Source organism: Asparagus officinalis, chromosome 3 (assembly GCF_001876935.1).
Source record: "Asparagus officinalis chromosome 3, Aspof.V1, whole genome shotgun sequence".
Taxonomy (NCBI): Eukaryota; Viridiplantae; Streptophyta; class Magnoliopsida; order Asparagales; family Asparagaceae; genus Asparagus; species Asparagus officinalis.
The window spans coordinates 90,487,837-90,504,101 of record NC_033796.1 but is presented as its reverse complement, the minus strand read 5'-3'; positions in this window follow the sequence as shown (position 1 = coordinate 90,504,101).

Sequence of the window (16,265 nt, the reverse complement as noted above, 5' to 3'; positions counted from 1 at the left end):
GGAGCGGAGACGTAGGACGGAAGGTCCGAACTCCGTGATCATATCGTGTGTTTGTGATTGCATTGGCGTTCTTATTCTTGTTTTCATATCTTATATCGCCTTTGTGTATTGCTCATCATATTATCCTATCACTTGTGTAGATTGTTTATTTTACCCTTGTGTTGTTTATATATCCTTGCATATATACATATTCATCATATAGGATATATCTCTTTGTTTGCATTGCTTATCCTAGCGTATATATCTTGTGGTATTTCATATTTGCTAGGATAACTTGATAATTAGTTTTTAATTGGCATTTAATCGGATTAGATTAGCATAAGACCCTAATCACCCCCCTTTAGGGTCTAACAAAACTTTGATCTTTTCACTGTAGGAATTTTCGGTTAGGAGCTGGTCTAGTGGAGTTAGGCTAAACCCTAGAGTTAGAGTTGATTGAAAAGTGATTGCCTTGATTTGTTTTAGTTAGGATTCTTCTTTTTCTTTATCTTCTCATATTAAAAAAAAAACTAATTTTCTTTCTTCTTTCCTTTATAAAAAAAAACTAAATTTCTTTCTTTCCTTCAAAAAAAAACTATCTTTAAAAAAAACTAATTTTCTTTAAAAAAAAAACTAATTTTCTTTCTTTCTTCCTTAAAAAAAAACTAATTTTCTTTCTTTCCTTAAAAAAAAAAATATTTGTTTTGGTGTATGCAAATTTGGGTTCGGGATAATTTTCATCGCTTAATCCGTGTTGAACCAATCCAAGAAATGGCAAATCAGCCCATTCTTCAGGATATGTGTTACCCCACCAGAAATGCAATTCCATCTTGCATAAGACTCCCCGAAGTAAATGGAGCAAATTTAGAGCTTAGACCGCATTTCATTAACATGCTTCCCAAATTCCTAGGTAATGAAACAGAAGATGCATATATATTTATCTCGGAATTTGAGGAAGTATGTATTATGATAAAAATGAGAGAATTAACCGAAGATGCGATTAAGCTTAGATTTATTCCATTTGCTCTAAAGGACAAAGCTAAAAAATGGCTGTACAGCTTACCGATAAATTCCATCTCAACTTGGGAGGAATTTGTCACCGTTTTTCTCAAGAAATTTTTCCCTATTCACAAAACGGTAAAGCTTAGGAACAGCATTCAGAATTTCAAAATTGTCCCGGGAGAGCCATTCTGGAAATACTTTGACCGATTTAAAGATCTTTTAATCCAATGTCCTCATCACGGTCTAGAAAAATGGCGATTGTGCCAAGTCATATATGAAGGATTGGACTATTCTTCAAAAACATCTTTAGAATCGATGTGTCAGGGAGATTTTATGAGAAAAAACGCCGATGAAGCTTGGGAATTCCTAGAGAGTCTATCTGAGAAAACAATGCAGTGGGAAAACTGTGATGACAGGGTTTCATCTGTTTCCCAATCTAAGTCTAGTGGTCTTTCCCTGGAGTCAAACATTGCGTCTGAAGCGAAGATGGCGACGATTCTGCGGAGGTTAGAAGTCTTAGAAGTTAAGGAACGAGCTCCGGCTCAAATCAATCACATTTCTGCCCCGGGATGTCATAACTGTTAGTCTCCTACCCACGTTTCAGATGAATGTCCTCTTTTAGGAAACAACCATGCTTTAGAACAGATGAACGCTGCATTCCAGCGCCCTAGAAATGATCCATTTTCTCCAACCTACAATCCAGGTTGGAGAAATCATCCCAACTTTGCTTGGAACCAAGGGAACTCTCCCGGAAATCAAAACTTCATTCCCGCGTCAAACCCGCAATTCCCAAGGGGAAACGCTATCCCGTTCAATGCACCGAACAATTTTTCTAGCCCACCTTTTCCAAACCAACATCCTCATCCTCACCAGCCTACAAATCAATCAAATTCCGATCATGACAAACGTTTGAGTGTCTTAGAAAAGGGTTTAGAAGCTATGATCAAAGCTTCTACACAAACTACCAACATGTTGACCCAATCATCCACCACTCTAAATTCATTCATGCAAACCACCGGCCAAGTGCTCAACTCAAACACACAAGCCATAGCCCGGTTAGAAACCCAACTTGGGCAACTAGCGGCTACCGTGAGTGAGAGAGAAAAATAAAAATTTTCAAGTCAACCTGTTGCAAACCCTAAAGACACTGGATCCAGTTCCAACAACCCAGCTCAACTGAATGCAATTCACACACTGCGATCAGGAAAACAAATAGACAATCAGGTTAGAATGCCACCGGATCAAACCCCTTCTCCCATTCTATGCGAGCTTTATAATCCGGATTCGAATACCTTTCTGACTAGGCACGGAGAGTTGGGCTTGGCTCTCCATGAGATGCATAAGATTTCTGGCTTGCCCATGGGTCAGATGTTATATCAGGAGTATTTTCCCTCCAACCATGAATTGAGTCAGCTGAAGGATCGCATGCCCGACCGTTACGAGACCTTATGGGACCTCACTTGTCACTATCACATTGCTTTGGCGCAGTCTAGGCCCTTAACGAAGAGGACCAAATCAAATTTGAGCCTGAAGCAGTTCGCATCTTATTTGTTCAGGAATCTGGAGAGCAATTCTGGCGAAACTATTTGTGAACTGGCACCGCTTACTCCTTCAGGGGTCAATGATTTGCTGAAGAAGGTTGACGCTCGCTCCTATACCAATAGCAGTCCTGAGAGCGGCTTTCCTGCAGGGACCAAGTTCAGATCATTTTTATTCCATGCGACTGTGCCGATTCGTCCGATGACCCTTCTTGCCGGTTACCTCGCTATCTGGTTAAAGAAATGCGTGGTCCCGTATCAGTCTGGTGACGCTCTGCCACTGGAAGTGCTCTACCCTGCGGTTCAACTTGCCTACAGAAAGGAACTTTCCCTTCTTCCGGTGATGGTGGCTAACATTCATCGAGGGCTTCGACAAATTTCTGGCGCTTTTACACGGGAGGAGAAGGAATCGCCGACTCAGATTCCTACCACTAAGGTGGAGCTTCCGTATATTTATTTGATGGCTTGGTTCGTCCTTCATCGTTCTGACATGATGTCGGTACCGCATGCCATGGACCACTCTGTTCCCTTACTACAGCTGCTTGAGAATGGCGAGTGGGAAGGCCGAGGATTCTCTGATATCAGGAGGCAGCTACAGGTCCACAAGTGCTGGGCGTTCTCTACTTGTTTTCCGCAGTTCTCCAGCCGGTATGGCGAATGTTTGATTGATGAGGAGAAGCCGAGGGAGTATCGCACTTATTTAGATATCGGCTGCTTTAATTGGCTAGTGAACATCAGGCCGGGCTACCTGACTTTCCGGGTGGGGAATCAGTGTTTTATAGAGCCAGCAAGATTGCTAGACCCTTGACCAATCTTTTAGCCAAGGACACATCATTTGTCTTCTCCCCCGACTGCCTCAAAGCTTTCGAATATCTGAAAAAGGAGCTAACCACAGCTCCTATCATTCATGCACCGGACTGGACCTTACCCTTCGAACTGATGTGTGATGCATCTGATTCTGTGATTGGTGCTGTTTTAGGACAACGGTTTGATGGAAAACCGCATGTGATCTACTACGCCAGTAGGACTCTGAATGATGCCCAGCAAAACTACTCTGTCACAGAGAAAGAGTTTTTAGCTGTAGTCTTTGCCTTAGAAAAATTCAGGTCCTACCTCATCGGTTCCTTAACCAAAGTTTTCACTGATCATGCCGCACTAAAGTATCTTTTGACCAAAAAGGATGCTAAAGCACGGCTCATTAGATGGATTCTCCTTCTTCAAGAGTTTGACATTCAAATTCTTGACAGAAGGGGAACAGAGAACCCCGTAGCAGATCACCTCTCTCGACTCCCAAATGCACCAACATCAACCGTTCCAATCAATGAACATTTTCCAGATGAGCAACTCCTAGAAATCCAATCTGTTCCCTGGTTCGCTGACATTGTGAATTACATAGTCATGAACCAAATCCCTTCTCATTGGTCCAAACAGGATAGATCCCGTTTTCTCTCCCAAGTAAAATACTTTTACTGGGATGATCCATATCTGTTCACATACTGTCCTGATCTTTAGGAGGTGTGTTCCCACAGAAGAAACTAGGAGTGTTCTATCCTTTTTTCACGAGCAAGCCTGTGGGGGTCACTTTGGCCTTAGAAAAACAGCTGAAAAAGTTTTCTAATCTGGGCTGTATTGGCCCACTCTGTTTAAGAATTCATTCGAATTTTGCAAAACCTGTAACCGCTGTCAGCTTTTAGGGAAGGTCACTAGAAGAAATATGATGCCCCTACAACCTATCTTATCTGTTGAACTTTTTGATCTGTGGGGTATCGATTTCATGGGACCATTTCCAAATTCCTTTGGAAATGTCTACATTCTAGTAGCCGTTGAATACATGTCAAAATGGGTTGAGGCGGTAGCTTGCAAAACTAATGACAACAAGGTCGTTGTCAAGTTTTTGAAAGAGAACATTTTTGCCCGGTTTGGAGTACCTCGAGCGATCATCAGTGATAACGGTACACATTTCTGTAACCGTTCTTTCGAGGCTTTGATGAGGAAATATTCAATCACACACAAATTGTCAACTCCTTATCACCCCCAAACCAGTGGACAAGTAGAGGTCACAAACAGGCAGATCAAACAAATCTTAGAAAAAACAGTTAACCATAACAGAAAAGATTGGTCTGTAAAATTGTGTGATGCTCTGTGGGCATATAGAACAGCTTTTAAGGCCAATTTGGGGATGTCACCATACAGATTAGTGTTTGGGAAAGCTTGCCACTTACCAGTGGAGTTGGAGCATCGAGCAATGTGGGCGATTAAACAGTTGAATTTTGACTCAGACTCGGCAGGTAAAAACAGATTGCTCCAAATAAATGAGTTGGAAGAAATTAGAAATGCAAATAAATGAGTTGGAAGAAATTAGAAATGATGCATACATAAACTCAAAAATTTACAAAGAGAAAACAAAACTTTTTCATGACAAATCAATTTTGCAATTGAGATCAAGATGGACTGGTCCATTTTTTGTTAAACAAGTTTTTCCACATGGAGCTGTCGAGATAGAAAATCCTAAAAATGGTAATATTTTTAAAATAAATGGTCAACGTCTGAAACCATTTTTAGAATTTTCTACGCTCGGAGAGGAAGATGTGTTGGTTCTTCATGAACCTCATTATCTGTAAAAAAAAAAAAACTAATTTTTCTTTTGTTTCTTAAAAAAAAAAAAGTTCTTTTGTTTCTTATAAAAAAAACAACAAAAATTTGAATAAGTAGCATAGGATAATAATAAATAAATAAAATAATAATTACTTACAATTTTTCCTCTTATTTGATTTTTTTTTTCTTATTTGATTTCTTCATCCTCATACTAACAGTAATTGCAGATCCTTATCATCATTGTCAACCGAACAAATGTAAGTTCTTCAATTTTATCTTCTTTACTTTGTGCTTCAGCGAATTTGCATTGAGGACAATGCAAAATTTAGATGTGGGGGTAAGAAATACATATTTTCCTCTTTATTTTACCTTTTTAGTTGCATTTTTCTTTCTTTTTGTTAGGCTGTATTGGCCCACTCTCTTCAAGGATTCATTCGAGTTTTGCAAAACCTGTAACCGCTGTCAGCTTTTAGGGAAGGTCACTAGAAGAAATATGATGCCCCTACAACCCATCTTATCCGTTGAACTTTTTGATCTGTGGGGTATCGATTTCATGGGACCATTTCCAAATTCCTTTGGAAATGTCTACATTCTAGTAGCCGTTGAATACATGTCAAAATGGGTTGAGGCGGTAGCTTGCAAAACTAATGACAACAAGGTCGTTGTCAAGTTTTTGAAAGAGAACATTTTTGCCCGGTTTGGAGTACCTCGAGCGATCATCAGTGATAACGGTACACATTTCTGTAACCGTTGTTTCGAGGCTTTGATGAGGAAATATTCAATCACACATAAATTGTCAACTCCTTATCACCCCCAAACCAGTGGACAAGTAGAGGTCACAAACAGGCAGATCAAACAAATCTTAGAAAAAACAGTTAACCATAACAGAAAAGATTGGTCTGTAAAATTGTGTGATGCTCTGTGGGCATATAGAACAGCTTTTAAGGCCAATTTGGGGATGTCACCATACAGATTAGTATTCGGAAAAGCTTGTCACCTACCTAGTGTTTGGGAAAGCTTGTCACCTACCAGTAGAATTAGAACATCGAGCAATATGGGTGATTAAACAGTTGAATTTTGACTCAGACTCGGCAGGTAAAAACAGATTGCTCCAAATAAATGAGTTGGAAGAAATTAGAAATGATGCATACATAAACTCAAAAATTTACAAAGAGAAAACAAAACTTTTTCATGACAAATCAATTTTGCGAAAAAATTTCTCTCCAGGACAGAAAGTTTTATTGTACAATTCGAAATTGCATCTTTTTCCGGGAAAATTAAGATCAAGATGGACTGGTCCATTTTTTGTTAAACAAGTTTTTCCACATGGAGCTGTCGAGATAGAAAATCCTAAAAATGGTAATATTTTTAAAATAAATGGTCAACGTCTGAAACCATTTTTAGAATTTTCTACGCTCGGAGAGGAAGAGATGTTGGTTCTTCATGAACCTCATTATCTATAAAAAAAACTAATTTTCCTTTTGTTTCTTAAAAGAAAAAAAAGAAAATAAATTCTTTTGTTTTAAAAAAAATTAATAAAATAAAAATAATTACTTACAATTTTTCTCTTAATTGATTTCTTCATCCTCATTCTAACAGTAATTGCAGATCCTTATCATCATTGTCAACCGAATAACTGTAAGTTCTTCATTTTTATCTGCTTTACTTTGTGCTTCAGCGAATTTGCATTGAGGACAATGCAAAATTTAGATGTGGGGGTAAGAAATACATATTTTCCTCTTTATTTTACCTTTTTAGTTGCATTTTTCTTTCTTTTTGTTAAAAAAAATTATAAAAATATTGTCACTTGCCAAATTAATAGAGTTAAGTAATAATTGATCAAATTGATAGATTTTAAATTTTCTAATTCTTAGTTAGTGACATATTCAAGTTCACCTTTTATGATAACTCTAAATAAAGTTCTTAAGAAATGATTTTTCAACTAGTATACTTTACTTAAGTCTTACCTTAGATTTTTAATTAAAAAATGAATTTTTTGCATGCTTAACTTAGAGTTGAATTTTTTTTTCAAGTTATCTTGATTTACACATTTTTTTTAAAGACTATATATACTTACACATATATATATTAAAAAAAACTAACCTTATAAAAGAAGAGTGCGAAAAATGGGCACCACAAAAAAAAACCCTCTTAAATTCAAGGTGATTCTATAAAGCCTAAGTTGACTGAGCAATTAAGCCCAATGAGTATCTCTATACTTAATGACCTAAGCCCAATTGGGTTGGGATTCATTGGCCCAAAACTCGTTAAATGGTCACTTAGAAAGCCCGTTAAAATAGAAAACAATTACCAAGAATTAGAGAGTGAGAAAAAAAATATATAACACTAACCATTGTTTTTATATATTGTTGTTTTGTATATATGGTCTTGAAAAACAATTTTTGATCAAGAGATTTGAAAGTTATTTAAAACAAAAGAGTTGGCATGTTCTTTTCAAACTTTTTAATTAAATTTCTAAGATTTGACTTGGTTTTGTATTACTATAATGAAAAAGATTTTCTAGGGGATTTACATTGGAGTTATATATAAAAACATTTTCTTGATTATTAACTAGATTCAATTAGAATGTTTAAATATATCAAGGAAAATCTGTTATTTACTGACTTATTTAACTTGGCAAGTTGACCGAATTTTGTGGGTATATTCACTGCAAACCCTCACGAGACTACAACTCGTCCACTAGGGTAACCTAGGGGTTTAAAGGCTTGTTGTATGCGCTAAATACAACCGCGATTCCTGCGAAAGTGAGTTAGGATTTTCTTTTTATTTTCTTTGCTAGAGGACTAGCAAAAGTTTAGGTGTGGGGGTATTTGATAATCACATTTTATTACAATTTTATACCCTCATTATCTATTTTATATGAATAAATACAACAATAATAATTGCTTTTATCTTTAATTGCAGGTCAATAAAGAATAAATCCCAAAAATCTCATCTCTCAACAAAGACCCTTGAGTAAATGAAGAAATAAGAGAATTAATTTTTGAAAACCACATGTATGCAAAGAATGGGAATGAAATGGACTTGATTGCTTAAAAATAAATTGGATTTTTATGCAAAAAGCACACGCTGCTACAATGGAAAGTTTGATGGTTGCTGTAGTGGAGGCTGAAAATGGATAATGGACTGATTTGCTGTAGATGACCGGACTTGAATTGATTTGGAATATTTCCATTTGTGCCGAAATTGTTGCATGGGATTTTCACAATGAAAATCAAATGAAGTGGATGGGCCAAGGACATGCTAAAAATCAAATGAAGATCTCATTGGGCCGGTCTTTGCTCTTCCATTTGATTTTAAAAATCAAAAGAACCATGGGCTTGCTCTTCAATTTTGATTGTCATTTTCGTTTTAAATCAATGTCTTCAGGCCGGACCTGGAATGTGCTGCTGATTGTCATCAAGACCAGACCTTCAACAAAATCAAAATGGGCCGAGACTTAAATGTGATTTTCTTTTGAAAATCAAGTGAACATGGGCTGCTCAAGATTTGGATTTTTATTTTCTTTTGAAAATCAAATAAATCAAAGGTGGAGATTGTTGCTTGGGGCTCAAGACAAATCCAATGGCTCATATTCATTGAAGATTACTATAAATAGGGGTAGAGAGTGAGGGGTTAGAGGTGTGAAAATTTTGTAAACTCCTTTTGGAGAGGAGGGCTACTCTTAATTGAGAAGGCCTTCCAAAAATTGTAACTTTAGTTGCAATTAATAAAAATAATTTTTTCCTCTTTAAATTTGTTCTTTCTCCTCTTGTTGAATGATGAGGATGGAGATGAAGAGCAATTTGAAGGTTTGCATTTCTTTTCTCTTTTATTTCTTTTTAGTAATTTCTTTATTATTGTTTATTAGTTAGATTTAAATTCATGCTTGTAGTGTAGATTTATTTTCTTGTCTTTTTTATTTCTTTTTGCACTTTAATTTGTAGAGTAGATTTATTTTCTTGTATATAATTCTGCAATTTATGTTTGTAATTTAGATTTTTATTTTCTTTGTAATTAGATTTATTTCGTGTTCATAGTTTAGATTTTTTTTTCTTTTTATTTTTGTAATTAGTTCTTTTTCTTGTTTTTATTTCTTAAAGATGTAAACTTAATTCTTGTAGGAAGTTTAGAATTATATAAAACTAGTCTAATTTCCTTTATATTGTATGAATTATTCTCTTGCACTTAAAATGTTCATGTTTAGGATAATCAACTAGAGAACTAATCGGTAGAAGAAGAATTTGATAATCTATGCTTATCTTAAATGGTTTGATAGGTTATGCTTATGAATTCTAGGATTATTATCATATTGTTGTTCTTATCATGAATAGTAATTTTAACTTAGATGATAATTTGATAGGTTACACTTTCCTTAAATGGTTTGATAATCTATGCTTAATAAATCTAAGTTGAAATATGATAAAAAGAGAATAGTTTATATTTTGTAATTGAAATTGGTTAGTGGATTATATTCTAGATTTCTTACTTCTTTTGAATCCTCCATCTTGACTTTCTTAAATTTTCTTTTCATTCTTAGTTTTATTTCTTGATTTTATTAATTCATATTTCTTACCTTGTGATTTTATTTATTCTTTGATTCTTTCTTCTCTAAAATTCAATTTATTATTTTTTTGCATATATTCACAACAATCACTCATCAAAATCACACTTATTCTTTATTCCTAATTGTCACGCACAAAACATAAGAACCATTTCTAATAATCTCTTAAAATCACCTTCCTCATGGGATCGATAATTTTTTTATACTATAACTTGATAAATTGTGCACTTGCAATTTTGGTACATAATTATGCCGCATCACAAAACCTGTGGCATCTAGTTTGCCAAAGGCAATACATGAGGCGAAGATACTTGAAAATCTCCAAAATTAACTCAACGCTCTCACACAGTAAACAAAACTGAAGAATGCTGGGATCACCTAACCATATTCCATTACTTGGGATTTGGTCCCCTATTCGATAAAGTTTAAGCCACTGACATTACATACATTTGATTGTAAAGGATCACTAAACCAACACATCTACTACTTCCATTAGCAAATAGGAAATATGGTAGGGAATGACACCATTAAGACGTGACTCTTCAATGACACTCTTAAAGGGGTAGCCTTTGATTAGCTCAAAAACCTGAATGAAGGTTCTTTAAGTCATGGTCCAATTTGGAGTTTTAATTTCTGTCTCAGTTCCATGAAGAATAGTTCGATGTAAGCATGGCTAAGCTCCTATTAGAGAAATAAAGAAGAGATGACTCGATTAGAGATTACATTGAATTATTCCATAATTTGACATTGCGATGTCATGATATATCATTGTCGATGTTACTTCAAACCTATCGACATAATTTCCTGAGTCATATTGAAGCTCACATAGGTGATGTTAAAGCTAATTCATGGAAAGGCTTGATAAAGTTGGTGGAATTGGCCAAAAAAAATTCACCGAACTGTAGGCATCGAAAATTGCCTATAGGTCTCCACAAACGGTTCAGTATTAAAGAACGACGATGAACGTCACTATCCGATCCACATGAGCCTAATCAACGTCGACGAACGACTGAAGTGAGTCAGCGAGCTACGTGAGCGGATAGGACTTCGGAACAACGAAGACCCGGACTAATCGGGAACCCGACACTGTTCACAAAAAGGACAACGCCCCTCATGCCTCGACCACTCTACAGATAATCCAACCACCAGAGCGGATCGAATTCTTCGTCAAGCATCCAACGCACCCGGAATCACTCAAATCCGAGTCCGGACGAAGAATCTACGGGGAAAACAATCGAATACACCTCAACGCGTCTCAGGAGTTCCAAAACACCCCCAGGGGTGTCTCAGAAATTCCGAGACACCCCAGGGGTGTCTCGGAAATTCCGAGACACCCTAGGGGTGTCTCGGAAATTCCGAGACACCCCCAAGGGTGTCTCAATTTCTGAGACACCCTAGGGGTGTCTCGGGTGCCTTGATTGAGGAGGATTTTTGGAGGGCCTTGGCGAAGCCCTGCTGCATTGGAGAGTGCCCGTGTGCTTCAACGAGAGGAGGAGTGGCCTACATCAGTCTTCATCGCCCGTCGGATCCTTAGTATCGGCCTTAGCGTTGATACTAAGAAGAGCTATTACCTCGCTTTAGCCGAGGTATACGCTTATAGCTTCTAGATCTCACGCGGATCGACGAAGCTCTGTCCGATATTTCTGGATCAGAAGTTTCTAGATCAACGAAACTCTGTCCGATTTATCCGGACCAGATCTGAGTGCCCCGGTGGTCCACGGATATCAACATCCCCGTCACAGGCAAAAGACCCACGCAAGCAAGAGATGACAAACAGCTCTTGCGTTTGTTTGAAAGGAGTTGCATTTATTTTGTTTTCATTGTGTATCGGTCTTATAAAAAGGCTATCTTTTTATTTCATTGTAACGATTGAAGTTGTAATGAATGCAGCAATGAATACAGCAACTTTTTCCGCAAACAAGCTGGCGACCACAGTGGGAGCCAACGGCATCGCTACCGACGCCGTCGTGACGCAGCCGGCATTCAAGATCCGGGTGAATGAAGAATACGAGCTCGATCAACAACAGTTCAAAGAAGGCCTCTCTTCCTCCTCCTCCAGATCCGCCTCTCCAAATGGGTACAGAAAGGTAACCTCTTTCATAAATGTTTGCAGGTCCTTTGGCTCGAAAATCCAAGACCCCGTTGCCGCCTCTGCACTTGCACCACGTGACGTCCCCGAGTCGTCCAACGTGGTCGAGATCGCAGATCCGGACTCCTCCTCTGCACTTGCACCACGTGACGTCCCCGCGTCGTTCAACGTGGTCGAGATCGTAGATCCGGACTCCTCTTCCGCCGAGGAGATGGCTACTGAAGACGCTCCAACATTGTCAAAGAGAGCGCGACAAAGACGGCGTCAAAGCCTTGCTCATCAGCTGGCCAAAGCTTTGGAACCGATGGACGGGATCGGCTATAATGAAGATCTCAGGTTCAGACATCGCCAAGAGCAACAACGGCAAACAACCAGCCCCTCCTCCGAAGCAGAAACGAACAAATGGGTTCATGTCAAAAGAACCCGTTCTACTCTCGAGGAGCGAATCCAGAAGCGCCGCGCCTTGCGTGCGCAAGCCCGAGCCCTGGTCCGCCGTTAAGAGATCGCCAAGATCCGAACGAGTTTGGATGCCAAAGGCCAAATCAACGCCTAAGGTAAAAGCAGGTAATATTGCTCTCCAACCTTCGTCAATTTCAGATCCCGAACCTCCGGTAAAGCCCCATCGTAGCGTGGATTTCCCCAAGTCTAGGAATCCTCCGAACAACCGTATCAGTACTCTACCCGAGAATCGAGGAAAAGCGCTTGTCAAGGAAAGCTGGGGATCGTTGAAGGAGCTTCGAGCCAACATCCAGACTGGGGGTCGTACACGATCTCCTAACAAATCGATTTCTGCAACAACCAGCTCGGCGATGCATACAAAAAATCAGGAGCCCGTTAAGGTTTCATCCTCACAAAGGTGTGATTTCAAACGTGTGACTCCTGTAAAAGCCAACAAGGCAATGTTTACTCAGAAGAAAACGTGTCGGACAGACGAACGCGTTATACCTGAGAACCCATGTGACCAGCCGATAGGTTACTCCGACCGCAACGTCGATGAGTTGTACTATCAGGCTGGGGGTGCGAATGAATCTCAAAAGAGAAGTACCCAGGAAGCGGACTCTCACTGTCCGTGTACCAAATTTATCAGGGCAGTATTATCAACATGTAGCTGCCCCAAGACCGCTCCACAAAGGGTCTCGATACTCGAGAGAATCTCCGATGGAACAACGAACCCCAAATTAGGGCGTTCCCACCAAAGAGGATCGGTTGATCGAGATGATGAACTCCTAGAAGTTACCATCAACATGGTCAACAAAGGAAAATCCCCAATCATTTCAGGTGGTTCCGACCCTAATTTCTCTTTAGGAAGCAGAGTCAATTCAGGAATAGCCCAGCTTCAGCTAGAAGCCGTCGGATATAACAACGACCATGGGGTCCATGAAGGAGTCCATTCCGATGACGAGTTCTCAGATTCTCATTCCGCGCTCGCCTCCGACGATACAACGTCTAGCATAGGGCAAGCTCGAGAGGTGTTCATGGCTAACACCGAGCAGATAGCCAAAATCGTTGAAGAGACCCTGGCTAAGCAGAAGGAAATCTTCAAATTCGAAATGGAAATGGCTATGCAAGAGATGAGACAAATGCACGACCAACGAATCCGGGCTTTGTCAAATCAGCTAGTGGAATCCAGTCGTCGCACCCAGAACGCTGCGGTCAACAGCGATCCGGAGGTGGTCGAAATCGTCATGGCCGACGCACCGCCCAAGAATACTGGGGGTGGCCCCACTAAAAATAACAGCGCTGGGGGTGGACCCACCAGTAATGATAACACTGGGGGTGGCCGTATCATTCCTCTCGACAATTGTCCAAAACAGGATATGGATCAGGCCGAAAAGATGAAGGATCTCGAAAGAAAAGTCGACGCCCTGATGTCTGCTCGAGAGATGAAAAGGACCGGCATTCCGTGTCCTTACCCGAGAGGGTGGGATTCGATCCCGTATCCGGCAAAGTTCAACCTAATCAACTTCACGCCGTTCAACGGGAAGGGTTCGCCCACTCAGCATCTGATCTACTTCAAGTCCTACTTGGGAGTGATCTCGGGCAACGGGCCTTTGATGGTTCGGTCATTCGTTGGCACCCTTCGCGGGCCTGCCTTCGATTGGTACCGCCGTCTCAAGCCCGGAAGCATCAACAGTTGGGAGGACTTGGAAGGCATGTTTCTCGCCCATTTCTTCGATGATGACACCGAGGTGTCGATCAGGACACTCTTCGATGAGAAACAAAGAGGCGGAGAGTCGGTGGATACCTTCATCAAACGCTTCCGCAATCAGGCAATGAACTGCAGGGATCCCGTCACGGAGGAATTCATCTTGCAGACTTGTCAGAACAACTTGTCCATTAACATCTTGGACGTGATGGGAATAGAGCCGCTCAATACCTGGAAAGAGTTGAAGTCTCGAGGAGAACAAGCCGAACGATTCCTCAAGAGAAAGAAAGCCGAGAGGAGCCAACTGATGGTCAACCCTCTGGATTCGGATCTCGTACCTCATGATGAAGGGGACGCACCTGCAACGGTTATTGACGATAATCAAACGTCACAACAGCAGTCCTGGGAACAACAGGAGAATTCGGACGAGAAGCTCCAAAACGAGTACTCGTTCAAAGACGAAGACGTTCCAGCTATCTTCGAGACCCTTCTCGAAAACAACAAAATCAAACTCCCGATCAAGCTACCACCTATCACAAATCAGGAGGAAGCTGACAACACTACGGACCCAAAGTACTGTGCATACCACAGAAGGGTTGTTCATCCCACCAAGGATTGCTTTGCTCTCAAGAATAGCATCCAGACCTTGGTTGAAGCCGGCGTTATAACGCTAGGGTAAGCCAATTGAAAACGGCAATACTCCAAAGAGTACAAGAGTATAAACTGTTCCTCGAGACTCCGACAGAGTATATGAGTATAAACTGCTTCTCAAAACTCCAAAGAGTACAAGAGTATAAACTGTTTCTCGAGACTCCGACAGAGGTATACGAGTATAAACTGCTTCTCACACTCCGACGAGTATACGAGTATAAACTGCTTCTCACACTCCGACGAGTATACGAGTATAAACTGCTTCTCACACTCCGAAGAGTATACGAGTATAAACTGCTTCTCATAACTCCGACAAGTGTAAGAGTATAAACTGCTCCTTAACACTCCAAAGAGTATACGAGTATAAACTGTTTCTCAATCCTCCGACCGGTATAAGAGGTTAAACTGCTCCCTGATACTCCAATAGGTATATGAGTCTAAACTATTTCCTACCATTGACGGGAAGTTCCTGAAGGATATTACGCTAATATTCTTAAGGATAATCCGATCAAACCCAGTTCCAAGAAAGAAGCTGGGGGTGGATAATCCAATGCATCGGGAAGTTCCCGGAAGAATACTACATGGGTATTCTTAGGGATAACCCAGTCATTGTGGAATTGACGAATAAGAAATCTACATTCGAACTCTGAGGGTCAGAATGTCTTTTCTTATTTTTTATCAAAATTTTCTAACTCTTATGAGTTATTTTCGTGAGATGTGATCCAATCTTCTGATAGGCTAATCTTTCCTCACCAAGCCATCCGCTGATCAAACTAAACGACAGTGGATCCACCAACATTTCCATCTGCCAGTCATTGGCATTTCTCAGACTTAACATGCGAGGTCCTAAATGCTTAGCATTAAAGTCTCCCTTTGAGTGATAATACGAGTTGGCATTCTCTTTGCTACCCGTATTCCACTCTCTTCGCTTTCTGGTCAAACCTATAAAAGTTAGGGCCAAAGCCAAAATCCCCTCTCGATTCCTCCAATGAACGAGAGGTCCACTTTCAAAATCGAGTGATCAAACCTTCCGACAGTTAGGGTCATCTCAAACTCTTGCTTGGTCAAACCTTCCGACAGTTAGGACCAAAACCACAATCCCCTCTCGATTCTCCCAATGAATGAGAGGTCCACCTTCAAATCGAGCGAGTACAAGAGTATAAACTGTTCCTCAATACTCCAAAGAGTACAAGAGTATAAACTGTTCCTCAATACTCCAAAGAGTACAAGAGTATAAACTGTTCCTCAATACTCCAAAGAGTACAAGAGTATAAACTGTTCCTCAATACTCCAAAGAGTACAAGAGTATAAACTGTTCCTCAATACTCCAAAGAGTACAAGAGTATAAACTGTTCCTCAATACTCCAAAGAGTACAAGAGTATAAACTGTTCCTCAATACTCCAAAGAGTACAAGAGTATAAACTGTTCCTCAATACTCCAAAGAGTACAAGAGTATAAACTGTTCCTCAATACTCCAAAGAGTACAAGAGTATAAACTGTTCCTCAATACTCCAAAGAGTACAAGAGTATAAACTGTTCCTCAATACTCCAAAGAGTACAAGAGTATAAACTGTTCCTCAATACTCCAAAGAGTACAAGAGTATAAACTGTTCCTCAATACTCCAAAGAGTACAAGAGTATAAACTGTTCCTCAATACTCCAAAGAGTACAAGAGTATAAACTGTTCCTCAATACTCCAA